Here is a 12,834-nt window from a genome sequence, read left to right on the forward strand (position 1 = left end):
GATCTCTTATACTGCACGGGACCCCACGTGATGGCCTCGGAGTAAGCAGCTCAACTTCGAGAAGTCACTGCTGAGCATCCAACTCCAGGCTTGGCCTTTGGGCCCCGAATGGCCCCGCGGTCACAGCGGTCACAGCGGTCACACGGGAGCAGAGGCAGGGGGGCCTGAGCAACGGGATGGCTCCTGGACCCTGTGAAGTTCCCCCGCGCAGCCTCCCCCAGGGCCTCTTTCAACTGCCCCTCCTCTGAGGCTTCATACTCTCCTGCCCCCCAAAAACAGCTGCTCGGAAGGCGAGCTGTTGCGTGCTGTTACCACAGTAAAAGTAAAAAAAAAAAATTGGGGGGGGGGTTGCCTGGGTGACTCCGTTCATCCTGATTCTGGCTTAGGTTGTGATCTCAGGGCCGCGGGGTCGAGCTCCGGGTCAGGCTCAGTGAGGGGTTGCTTGACCCTCCCTTCGCCCCCCCCCCCCCCCCCCCCGCCTGTGCTCCAAGTGAATGAATGAATGAATGAATGTTTAGTGCTTACTACAATAAAAAACTTGAAAAAAGGCATCACTATACTGTTTATAATGAAACCATCAGTTATCTCTTAAGAAATATGAAAAGCAAAAAGAATATCCTTTATTTTAATCAATACTATTTCTGGGGACTTTGTTTTGTGCAGATTGGAGTTCCCAGTTGGCACATTTTCTCTATGCCTCGGGAATTTCCAGAACATTTCTTAGAGCCCGGGGCTGCTGGCGCTCCGTTTTCTCGGTTTTCATTTGAGAAAGTTCTGGCTTCAGTTTTGAAAACCCCACTTGATAAGGAATTTCTAGACAGTTTTTTTCGTTCTTCTCGCACTCTCAGGATTTTATTACACTGTTGGGGGGGGGGGGGTGTTTGAGGAAGGTGTGGGAAGTGGCGAGCGCGTGGCCCAGAGAAGTCACAGCTGGGGCCTCCGGCCAGGCCGGCACGGGGAGCCGGCGCCCCCCCAGAGGCAGCGCTCGCCCCAGCAGCTGCGCCCTGGGCTGCGGGGCCCAAGCCCTACGGGGAGGAGAGGCCGCGGTCCCCGCCCGGCCAGCGCCCCTGCAGTCTCAGCCTGGGGTGCGTGGCACCTGGGCCACCAAACGGGGCCACGCTTGCCCGGCCCGGGACCTGGCGCCCCCAGCCCCGGCCCTGCGTTGTCCGTCGGGGGGCACGGGGCGGGGGCTGCTCTCCTGCCTCCTCACCGTGCTACTCAAATTCCCAGAGCTCCAGGTGCAAGATGTGCGACTCCGTGTGACTTAATGCACAGTGTTCTAATGCGTGTGATGTAGATGGGGCCTCGGAAGATGTAATAACAGACTCTCACCCCTGTAGGGCCAGTGCGTTCCCACGGTAAGGGATGCCCACGGCCCGGGGGCTCAGCGACAGGCTCTGCCTTGGACCCAGGTGGTGACCCCAGGGCCCGGGATCGATTCCCGCGTGGGGCTCCCCGCAGGGAGCCTGCTGCTCCCTCTGCCCGTGTCTCTGCCTCTCTCTGTGTCTCATGAATAAATACATAAAATCTTAAAAAAAAAAAAAAAAAAAAAAGGAAAGGAAGATGCCCATATACGTGGAGCACAATCACAGAAATCTGCTTGGTGTCCCCGCCTCCCTCATCCCTGTCCCTACAGCCGGGGACTCTTCGGCAGCCTCCTCCTCCTGTCTTTCTGACGTTTTCCCGGCGTATGCTCACACACACACACGCACACTGTCTGCTCACACCGGCGGGATTACATCGCAGCATTGTACTGGCTCCAGGACCCGCGGGCACAAGAGACACACGCCCCGGCCGGGGACGCCGCCTCTTCACCTCAGATGTCTCTTGCACATTGACTGGAAATGGCTGTTGGGAACCCGACTCCGGGGAATCTCTGCGACCCCGGACCGCCCGTGGCTGCTTTGCACGCGCTGTGCCCGGGCACGTGCAGAAGCTGCGTGTGGCCCTTGTGCCAGGCCCTTGTGCCAGGCCCCGCGCCCGCCTTCCTCCGGCTCCGGCACCAGGGCAGAGGCGGCGCCAGCGCTCCCTCGTCCTCCCAGGGCCAACAGGCTTGTGGTGACAGGGCCCACGCTCCCTCTCCGCACGTCCCTCCACGGCCTTGTCACACCCCTGGGGGTGTCCAGGGTTCACAACTGCTCGGGCGCCTCGACTGGCGCTGAGCCCATGGCACCTACAAGCCGCTCGTTGTCGGGTGACTTCGGATCCTCACAGGGGTTGACAGATGTCGAGGTGGGGGTCTTGGGACCAACTGATGAAACGTGGGACCTTTTCTGCATCTTCCCTGTCTCGCCCCCTGGTAAGTGCTGGGGATCTCGTGGTCGCTCGTGGAGCCCTGCTTAAGATTCCGGGGCAAGGAATTTAAAAAAATTTTTTAAGATTTTTAAAAATTTATTTATGATAGACACAGAGAGACAGAGAGACAGAGAGAGAGGCAGAGACACGGGCAGAGGGAGAAGCAGGCTCCATGCAGGGAGCCCGACGCAGGTCTCGATCCCCGGACCCCAGGGTCACACCCTGGGCCAAAGGCACGCCCTAACCACTGAGCCACCCAGGGATCCCTGGAATTTAAATTTTTAATTTAAAAATCTATCAGTACCAGCTTTTATATAAAATATATTTTAAAAATTTTTATATAAAATATATATTAATATATAAAATATATAATATATAAAACATGTATATAATATAAAATATTTACATAAATATTAAAATATATATTAAATTATAAAATATTTTATTATATAAACATATATTTTAATATATTAAATTCTAAATATAATAAATATTTTATATTCATGTAATATATAACATATTTTAAATATATAAATATATTTATATACATAAATATTTATTTTAATATAAATAAGTTAATATATATTAAAATATATATTATATATTTATTTATTTATTTATCCTTCACCTGTTATATTTGTAAATGGTTTCTTCCAGCCTGAGCCTTCCTTTTAGTGTTGTTATTAGTCCCAATGTTTCATATAAATTTTGAATCGATGGAGTCGCATGTCTCGGAAATTTCCCTCACAGCCTCTGTGTTTTATATTTGGCTTAGGAAAGCCTTCCCCGCTCAAAGATCATACAAATGCTCTTCTACCGTGTTGTAAGGCTCTAGTATTTTACAGGTTGTGGGGTTACTTACTTGAGTCATTTCATTCAGTTGTGATTTATACGTGTCATGAGGTTTACAGACAGAACTTCCATTTTTTCCAAGGAGACCTAATTGATTTAGCACCATTTATTAAATAAACCACGTGGTCACAGATTTATTTCTTGGTACACCTCCTCTATCATGAACAGGACTTTCGTGTGTGTATTTCATTCTGGGCCCATGACTGCATTCTGTGGGTGTGTTGATCTAGCTGCATCCCTGAGCCAATACCAGGGAAGTTCTTCTGGCCCTGAAATAGACTTTGGTGTTGCCACTAGGGTAAATCTCCTCATTGCTTTTCTTTTTTCGTTTGCACAGAAGGTGTATCGGGCCAGGAGAGTTGACCACCTGCACTCATTTCTACTGCTAGGTAACGGATCACTGCACCCAGAGCAGAGTAGAACAACTCCTGTTTGTTGACCCCCAGTTCCCATGGTTCGGGAGTCTACACAGTTTAGATGGTTTCTCACGAGGCTGAAATCAGGGCGGCATCGTCGGCTGGAAGCTCCGGGTACGGGAAGGCCTGCGTCAAAGCTCCCTGAGATCATTGGCAGAATTGAGTTCCTTAGGGCTGTAGGACTGACGGTCCTCCTAGCTGTTGGTTGGGGCTGCTCCTAGGGGAACTAGTAGCTGCCCCCGTCTGCCATGGGGGCCTCCCCTGAGTCAGAGCCCTCACAGCCTGAGCTCTTCAACTTCCTCTTCCCTGACTGGCTGAAGAAAACTGCTGTCAAAGTGCTCTTGCCTGAAAGTTCCAACAGGCTCACCCGGATAATGTTCCTAGTCTAAGGCCGGTCAACTGTGCCATAACATCACCTCATCTCAGGCAGAAACCAGCATTTTCACAGCCCCGGGGATTATTCAGGGGAGGTACAGCCCGGGTGCAGGGAATCTTGGGGTCCTCCCCACCACTCAACACACCACCTGAAAGGGGTGTGCAGAGAGACCTCTACATGGGGCAGGGGGGTATTCTGGAGCGAGGCACAGGTGTGTGTGTGTGTGTGTGTGTGTGTGTGTGTGTGAGAAGGACCTTCAGGGAAGCCCAGGCGTGATTTCCACAAGGAGCTCCAAGTCCCACGGTGTTAGCAGTCACTTAGCTGGGGGCTCATGGCTTCTTGGAGGTCTCTGCTCCTCACCCCCCCCCCCCCAGCATCCTCCGCCACCAAACCGCCTCTGGGCCTCTGTGTGCTACTCCTCTGGGGGGGGGGGGGGGAGGCGGCGAGGAGGGGCAGAGGGAGCCGGGCAAAGACCCGGATTGCCGGGGCCACGGGCTTCAGGGAGAGCTTCCTGGAGGAGGTAGACTTTGGGCTGGCCCTCGAAGACTGGGGACACTGTCAACAGGAGGATACAGCGAGGGCGACCCCAGGAGTGGCAGCGCAGCCGGGATGCGCAGGCCCGGGATGGCCTGACCCCCGCCCCCCCGCCCCCTCCCCAGGAGGCGAGGGACGCGCCACGCTTGGCTGGGAGGGAGCGCGGCTATGCAGGTACCCGCGGCGGCGACACGGGGACATGTCCGGGTCCCTACCGAGCACCTGCGGAGCACCTGCCGAGCACCTGCCGAGGCCCGCGGGTTCCCCACGGAAAGGGCCAGGGCCGGGGGGTGCGGGGGGGCACCAGCGGGGGGCACAGCCTCCCCGCGTCTGTCCACGGTGACCTCTGCGACCTCCCCAAGGCCCCGCTCCCCCACCTGTTGCACCTGCGGGACACCTAGCGGCCGGCCCAGACGCGGGCACCGAGCCAGGATAATGCCCCGACGCCACCAGCAATGCGCCCGCGGCCGGCACCAGGGCAGGGAGGTCGGCTGCCGCCCAGCCCCCGCCCCCCCACCATCATCAGCATCATCACCACTACCACCGTCACCACCATCCCACCCCCAGTACCATCATCGCCCCATCACCATCACCCCCACCACCATCACCCCCATCACCGTCTCCACCACCCCATCACCCCCCACCATTACCACTACTACTGCCACCCCCATCATCACCCCACCACCCCCACCACCCGTCACCCTTAGAAGACTCTTAGTGAGAACCCAGCATGTTGGGGGAAGCCCCTCACAGGCCTGACGATCCTATCAGCGCTGTCGTCGCAGGGGGACCACTTGGCGCTGTCATGGGGCCCGGGCGCCCCCTCCCTGCCGACCCGACCGCGTCCCGCAGCCCCTGGTCCGCCCGGGAAGGGCTGATGCGGAGCCGGCGGATTCCAGGGCACAGCGCGGAGCCCAGGACCCCCAGGGGGTGGGGGCAGGGGTCCGCGGGGGCGACCGCGCAGTCGGGGTGCGGCGGGGCCGGCGGGGCCGGGGGCGGGGGGGTCGCGGGGGTCGCGGGGCTCCCTCCGCGGGCGGGGCCGGGCGGGGCGCTGCCTCCGGCGACCAGCAGGTGTCGCCGTTGCCCCGCGGAGGCGGAGGGAGCCCCGGTCCCCCCCCCCCCCCCCCCCCCCCCGCCTCCCGCGCTCCTGCGCAGCCGCTGCCGCCCGGTCCCCGACGCCTCGGAGCCTGCGCCCGCGGGGGGCTCCCTGGACGCTGCGGGGCTCCTGGCCGAGGCCGGGTCCCCTCCCCCAGGGGAGGCGCGGGCGGCGGGACACGGTGGTGCGGGGGGCTGCACAGCGCGCCCAGGTGTGGCCGTGACTCAGTTTCCCGGCCGCCCCGACGGCAGCTGCTCCGCCCCCCCGGGAGCCCGAGGTGACGGCGGCGGCGGCGGGAGGTGCGTGCGCTGCGCTGCGGGGCGCGGGCGGCAGAGACCAGACAGGGCTCACTGGGGGTGGGGGGGGGGAGGGCGCCCCGGAGGCGGGTCCCGGGATCCCGTGCGCTGCGGGAGGGCTGGTCCCGGTGGCCGCACCGCTGGGGGCTGACGGAGGCCCTGCGGGGCGTGGCGGGCAAGAGCGGGCCGGTTGCGTGGTTGCAGACTGCGCTAGGCAGGGGCAGGCAAAAGCGGGCAAGGTCGGGCCGCCCGACCCCCGAGGGTCCGGTTGGGAGGGGCCCGGGGTCAGCTTGGGTGTGCTCCCGGCCCCTCTGAGGGCCTGCACCCGCGGGGAGGCCGCCCAGAGCCCCACGGGGCCTGGGGCTCCCCGAGCCCTCACCTGCTCACCTGCTCGCCTGCCCACCCGCTCACCTGCCCACCTGCCCGCCTGCCCCCCCCCGCCCCCCGCCTGCTCGCCCCGCTCGCCTGCTCGCCTGCTCACCTGCTGCCTGTTCACCTGCTCACCCGCCCACCTGCTCTCCTGTTCATCTGCTCACCCGCCCACCTGCTCACCTGCTCTCCTGCTCCCCCGCTCACCTGCTCTCCTGTTCATCTGCTCACCCGCCCACCTGCTCACCTGCTCTCCTGCTCGCCCGCTCACCTGCTCACCCGCTCACCTGCTCACCCGCTCACCTGCCCGCCTGCTCACCTGCTCTCCTGCTCACCTGCTCTCCTGCTCGCCTGCCCGCCTGCTCACCTGCTCTCCTGCTCTCCTGCTCACCTGCCCGCCTGCTCACCTGCTCTCCTGCTCGTCTGCCCGCCTGCCCGCCTGCCCGCCTGCCCGCCTGCTCGCCTGCGCTTCCCCGAAGCCTGAGTGACCACGCGGGCAGCAGGGTCGCGGGGACACGGCCGGTGTCTTTACAGGAGAGTCGGCTGCAGAAAGGAAAATGTCACCACAGAAAACCCTAAGAGAGATCCGGGCTGGGCCCCGCGTTCGCGAGCCGAGGCCCGAGCCTGGGAACACGCAGCCCGGCTGCACCACCACCCGGAGCCCACTGCAGGGCCCTTGGCGGACACCGAGGACCCAGAGCCGAGCGGGACGCCCCGGGCACCCAGCCCACGTGCTTGCCCTCCGGGTGGGTGCGAACCAGGGGGCACCGGGCAGCATCGGGGGCGCGGGCCGCCAGCCGGGGGCCACCAGGACGTCCAGCCCTGGGTCAGGGCCACGCACAGGGCACCCCCCGGTAACCAGCAAGTTGGGGCCTCCCAGGTACAGGTGGGCCCAGGCCACAGTCGATTTGGTCGGGACATGGGGCCTCCTCGGTGCTTCCCTCCGCGGACTCCTGTTCACGGTCGGGGGGGGGGGTAAGGGTGGTGGTAAGGGTGGCCTCACCCCGACAAGGTGATAGGGTCTTCCTGTGCCCAGATGTGGGTCTTACTACTCAGAGAAGGTGAGGCCAACCAGGCAGGGGACGACTGCCGGTGACATACTTTGTTGCTCATGGGTCCCTACAGGGGGCTCAGGGGTCCCCAGATGGGGCTCGCGGGTCCCCAGAGAGGTCTCACAGGTTCCCAGAGGGGGCTCATGGGTCCCAGAGAGGGTTCACAGGTTCCTATGGGAGTCTCACAGGTCCGGAGAGAGGGCTCCCTGGGTCCCTAGAGGGGGCTAACCGGTCCCAAAGGATCTCACGCATCCCGACAGGGAGCTCACGGGTCCCCAGAGAGGGATCACGGGTCCCCATGAGGAGCTCACAGGTCCCTATGGGAGGCTCACGGGTCCCTAGAGAGGACTCACTGGGTCCCTAGAGGGGGCTCACGGGTCCCCACAGAGGTCTCTTGGGCCTCTAGAGGGGGCATACCGGTCCCTACAGAGGGCTCACGGGTCACTGTCAGGGGCTCACAGGTCCTTACAGGCAGCTCACCGGGTCCCTAGAGGGGACTCACAGGTGCCCAGAGAGGGCTCACAGGTCCCTAGAGAGGTCTCACAGGTCCCTAAAGTGGGCTCATTGGGTCCCTAGAGATGGATCACAGGTTCCTAGAGGGGACCCCAGAGGTCTCTCAGGCCCCTAGAGGGGGCTTACCAATCCCTACAGAGAGCTCACAGGTCCCCAGAGAGGGCTAACTGCGTCCCTAGAGGGGGCTAACGGGTCCCCAGAGAGGGCTAACTGCGTCCCTAGAGGGGGCTAACGGGTCCCCAGAGAGGGCTCACAAGTCCCTAGAGGGGGCTCAGAAGTCCCTAGAGGGTGCTACAGGTCCCTAGAGAGGGCTCACAGGTCCCCAGAGGGTGCTCACAGGTCCCTAAAGTGGGCTCATTGGGTGTCTAGAGATGGATCACGGGTCCCCAGAAAGGGCTCACGGGTCCCTAGAGGGGACTCATGGGTCCCCATAGGGGGCTCATTAGTCCTTAGATAGGGCTCACGGTTCCCTACAGAGGGCTCCCAGGTCCCTATGGGGAGCTCACGGGTCCCTAGAGGGGGCTCATGGATCCCCAGAGAGGGCTCACTGGGTCCCTAGAGAGCACTCAGAGGTCCCTATGGGAGTCTCACAGGTACCCAGACAGGGCTCACTGAGTCCAGAGGGGGCTCAAAGATCCCAAGAGGCATCTCATGGGTCCCTAGAAGGGGCTCACGGGTGTCTAGAGGCCACTCATCAGGTGCCTAGAGAGGGCTCACAGGTCCCCAGAGAGGGCTCACAGGTCCCTAGAGGGGGCTCACGGGTTCCTAGAGAGGGCTTACCGGGTCCCCAGCGAGGGTTCACACATCCCCAGAGTGCTCTCACGGGTCCCCAGAGTGGGCTGACGGGTGCCTAGAGGGGGCTCACAGGTCCCCAGAGAGGGCTCACAAGTCCCCAGAGAGGGCTCACAGGTCCCTAGAGGGGGCTCACGGGTCCCCAGGAGGGGCTCACGGGTTCCTAGAGAGGGCTTACCGGGTCCCCAGCGAGGGTTCACACATCCCCAGAGTGCTCTCACGGGTCCCCAGAGTGGGCTGACGGGTGCCTAGAGGGGGCTCACGGGTCTCTAGTGGGGGCTCACGGGTCCCGAGAGGGCTCACCGGTGAAGCAAAGCCATGCGGGTTAGGACGCCAGCGGGGCAGGAGGAAAACCAGGGCAAGAGCCTGACTATGGTTTTGGTGGGAATGCATGAGCGGGGGGAGCAGGTTACGCAGGTTTAGGATCGGCTATTTTGAGTCATTGCAGAGGGCTCCGGGGGTAGGTGTCGGGTGTCGGCCCTGGGGTGAGTGGGGCAGGGAGAGCCCCCGGAGGGAGGCGTCGGGGGCGAGCTCCGGGCGGGTTGGTTTGTGGCCGGCTGGCCGGCTGCCGGGAGGGACGAGCCAGTCCCGTGCTGGGCAGTGCGGCCAAGTCAGCAAGGCCCAGATGATGACACATCAGTGGAGCGGGGCCTGTCCTGCCCGGCCGCCCCACTCCCCGCTAGCGCCATCTGCGTAGCCCCGGGCCGCTGAGCGTGCCAGGCCGCTGGCTGTCTGCACGCCACGCCCGGGCTGTCGAGGGCACAGGCATCTGCAATGCCTGACAACTTCTTAACTGAGGAGACGTGGCCCCGCAGTGGCACAGTTACCCCGAGAACTGGACGCTGGTGTCCCCACGGAGGCCTGCCTGTGAACGCGCGTAGCAGTTTATTTCGGAGGAGCCTCCGCAGCAGCCAGTCTCTAATCGTCACGTAGTCTACGGTGTCATTTACCCGGTATTGCTGAGATTGCAAACTTAGACGGGAGGGGGCTGCGGGGTGCCGGGGTTACGGGCTGCACTGAGGGGCAGCAGGAGGCAAAGCTTTCTGGTTCCAGAATCCTTCTCCATCTTGTGGGGGGAGGGGGGAGCGATCTGCACACGTGGCGAGATGCTCAGCGCCCCACACCTGTCTGTGCACGCCCCTGCCCCGTGTGGGCCCTGCCGCTGCTCAGCACCCGTCCCCGCCCGGGCCGCTGGGGAGGCAGGTGCACGGCCCGCGCCGCCTCTGTCCTAGGTTTGCAGCTTCCGGTGAGTCTGTAACCATTTAAAAATGAAAAGGAAGCAGATGTCACCCCTTAGCTCTGAGGGGGTCCTAAGGCCCAGGGCGTGGTCTGCGCTAGGCCCGCACCCAGCGCCCCGCTGTGGCCCGTGGCTGCCGGCTGGACGGCCAGCTACAGGCAGGAGGCAACAGCCATCCGCCCGTCCCTGAGCGGGCTGCTGGGTCCCCCGGGGGGAACGGGCGTCCCACGCAGGGTGCAGGAGCTTGTGTGTCCTCTCCCACTTCCTCGCAAATTTGGTTTCCTGGAGAATGTCTTCATGGTGAAGGGTGGCCACAGCCCTGGGGGTTTAGCTGTCACCCACCCCCCCCACCCCACCCCCGCCCCAGCCCTGGGCTTGGTTCTCAGGCGGTGAGACCGGCCCGGATAGCTGCGGAGGTCATGTGGCCCACTGAGCCCCGCCGGAGCCCTGAGGCCCGTGGGGACACGTCCTCCCTGCGCTGTACCCCAGGGGCTGGAGGCAGCGGGAGGGGAGTGAGCTTCTGGGGTGGGGGGGGCCGGTGGGGGCAGCCTCGGGGCAGGTGGCCCTGCAGGTGGGGTCCGTGAGGCTGGGCCCAGGCTGGTCCCCCCCACTGGGTTCACGCATCACTGAACCAGTGGCGAAGGGGGCTTGAGGACGTGACTGTGGCAGCACAGGGGGGTAGGGGAGCTGGGGGGTCGGGGAGCTGGGGGGCCGGGGAGCTGGGGGGCTGGGGGGCCGGGGACTAGGGGGCCTAGCCTCTGCAGCAAGTGCCGGGCGATGCACGAATGATGTCATCGCCCTGAGGCCCACGGTCGGGGGCCACTCCTGCCGGGGGTGGGGGGGTGGGGGGGGGTGGGGGGGTGGGGGGTGGGTGGGCTCGGGTCCCCTCCACGTGGGCGACCAGCCCCTCTCGGCTCCTGCCCCAGAGCGACCCCCACGCCACAGGCCGGGGCCTGGAAGGTGCTGAGGCCGCAGGCCCCCTCGTGCGGACTCCATGCCCGGGGTCACAGCCACCCCCCGCCGCCTCTCTGGGGGCACAGGCCTTTCATTGCGATGTTCAGTGTCACCGCGCTGTGAGGACTTGGGGCGCTGGGCGTCATTCAGCGGGGAAGCAAGTCCCCCAGGGCCCAGGGCGAGGCTGTGGCGAGGGTCCCTCGGGCTCCCGGGCGGAGCCAGCGCAGCAGGCTGGGAGCACCGCGTCCCTGGCAGCGCAGGGCTCGGCTCCCTGGGGCACGTGGCCAAGGGGTTCAGGTCCAGGAGCGCCTGGCCCGCAGAGTGCCCGGGGACGGGGACGGGCTGGTGGGCCTCCCGGTGGCCGCGGGCCCTGGGCAAGCAGGTGCCTGGGTGGCCGGAGTAACTGGCTTCCAGAGATTTGCAATGAGGCCGCGTGCTCCTGTGGCAGCGCAGGAGACTCCTTGTTCTCGGGTGGTGCACACTCCTCCAAAGCCCCTGGGCCGCAGGCAGATGCTCCCCGCGGAGCCCCTGCCTGCGGCCCAGGCTGTGACCCCAGTGCCAGGATCGAGTCCCACGTTGGGCTCCCCGTGTGCGGCCTGCTTCTCCCTCTGCCTGGGTCTCGCTCGCTCTCTCCGTGTCTCATGAATAAATAAATAAAATATTTGGAAAAGCAAAGGAGAGTCACGGTGTGGGTACCCCTGCCCTCTGCCCGGCTGGGCCTGCAGAAGCGGCGCGGACAGACGCTCGGCCGAGGCCCAGGCGCCCCGGGCCTTCCCCACGCGGCCCGTTGCTCCCCCCCCTCCTGCCCGGCGGCAGCAACGCTGAGGCCCCCTGTGGAAACCAGGGAGCAGCAGCCCCAGCAGCCAGATCTGCTGCTTGGCAGCTTGTCCAGGACTCAAAGCACGAATTCAAAACCGGATTTTCCAGTTAAAAAAAAAGGAAAAGGAAAAGGGACGCCCGTGGGATTTCAGCACCACTGCCCCGCACACCTGAAGTGTCTCCCTCCGGCCTGGGCCCCTGTACTTTCTGGTCGTGCACACAGCCCTTAGCTCGGGGCTGATGAGCCAGCGACAGGCTTTCTAGCCGCCGCCCCCCCCCCCCCCCCCCCGCCCCAGGCCTGGGCCGTCGGGGCCGTGATACCCGGACCCACGAGCATGCCCGAGGGAGACGCGGCTACCAGGTCCAGATTTCAGAGAACGTGGATCCTCCCCGGCTGGATGATGAGTCAGGAGGCATCAACCGGGGTTAAGCTGCAGTACTTGGGGGTACCTGGGCCCCGGGCAGGGAGCCAGGCTCCCCCAAACCTTCCGGTAAGGGCCGAACAGGGGGGCCGGCCCGGGGGGGGCACCCGTGGGTCCCTCGGCCGCTCAGCGTGGGAAGCCCCTTCCCGGGAGGCTTGTCCGGCTCCTTAGAGCTCTTCCGTGGGTCCCCGCCTGTGTCCTTGGCCTCCACCCCTCTCCTACCACCCACCAGCCACGATGGTCCTCACCCCGTGTGCATATGGCCTCCCCGTTGACCAAGAGCTTCGGGGCATCACCCGAGGCTGCCTTTGCCGACCCCCGACGGGGCAGGACTCGGGTGGTGCACACTCCTCCAAAGCCCCACAGGGCCCACGCAAGAGGGTAGAAAACAGAGAAACAAAACCAATGCAAGCCGGCCCCAAACACCCACGAAACCCTGCGCATCTTGTCCCCGGGTAGGACGTCACCCTTAAATCTCCGGATCTCTCCTACCTACCCCGTCACCCCCGGCTCTGAGGCGAGTGTGAGCCCTGCGGTAGGGTTTGTGCTTCCAGACATGCTTTTCAGGGGTGCCCAATATGGACTTGTCCACCGCGTGCTCCCCAGGCCTGAGAGTGCTGCTTCATGTGGGGACGAAAAAAGAAAAATATATATATAGGGTTGACCATTGAACAATGCAGGGGTCAGGATGCCAACCCCCTGGGGTTTTTGCCGTCAAAAATTCCCCTGTAACTTCCGAATCCCCCAAACTCCGCTACTGGGAGGCTACCGTTGATCAGAAGCTTTACTGAGAACACGGACAGTTGATCGA

Source organism: Vulpes lagopus, chromosome 24 (assembly GCF_018345385.1).
Source record: "Vulpes lagopus strain Blue_001 chromosome 24, ASM1834538v1, whole genome shotgun sequence".
Taxonomy (NCBI): domain Eukaryota; kingdom Metazoa; phylum Chordata; class Mammalia; order Carnivora; family Canidae; genus Vulpes; species Vulpes lagopus.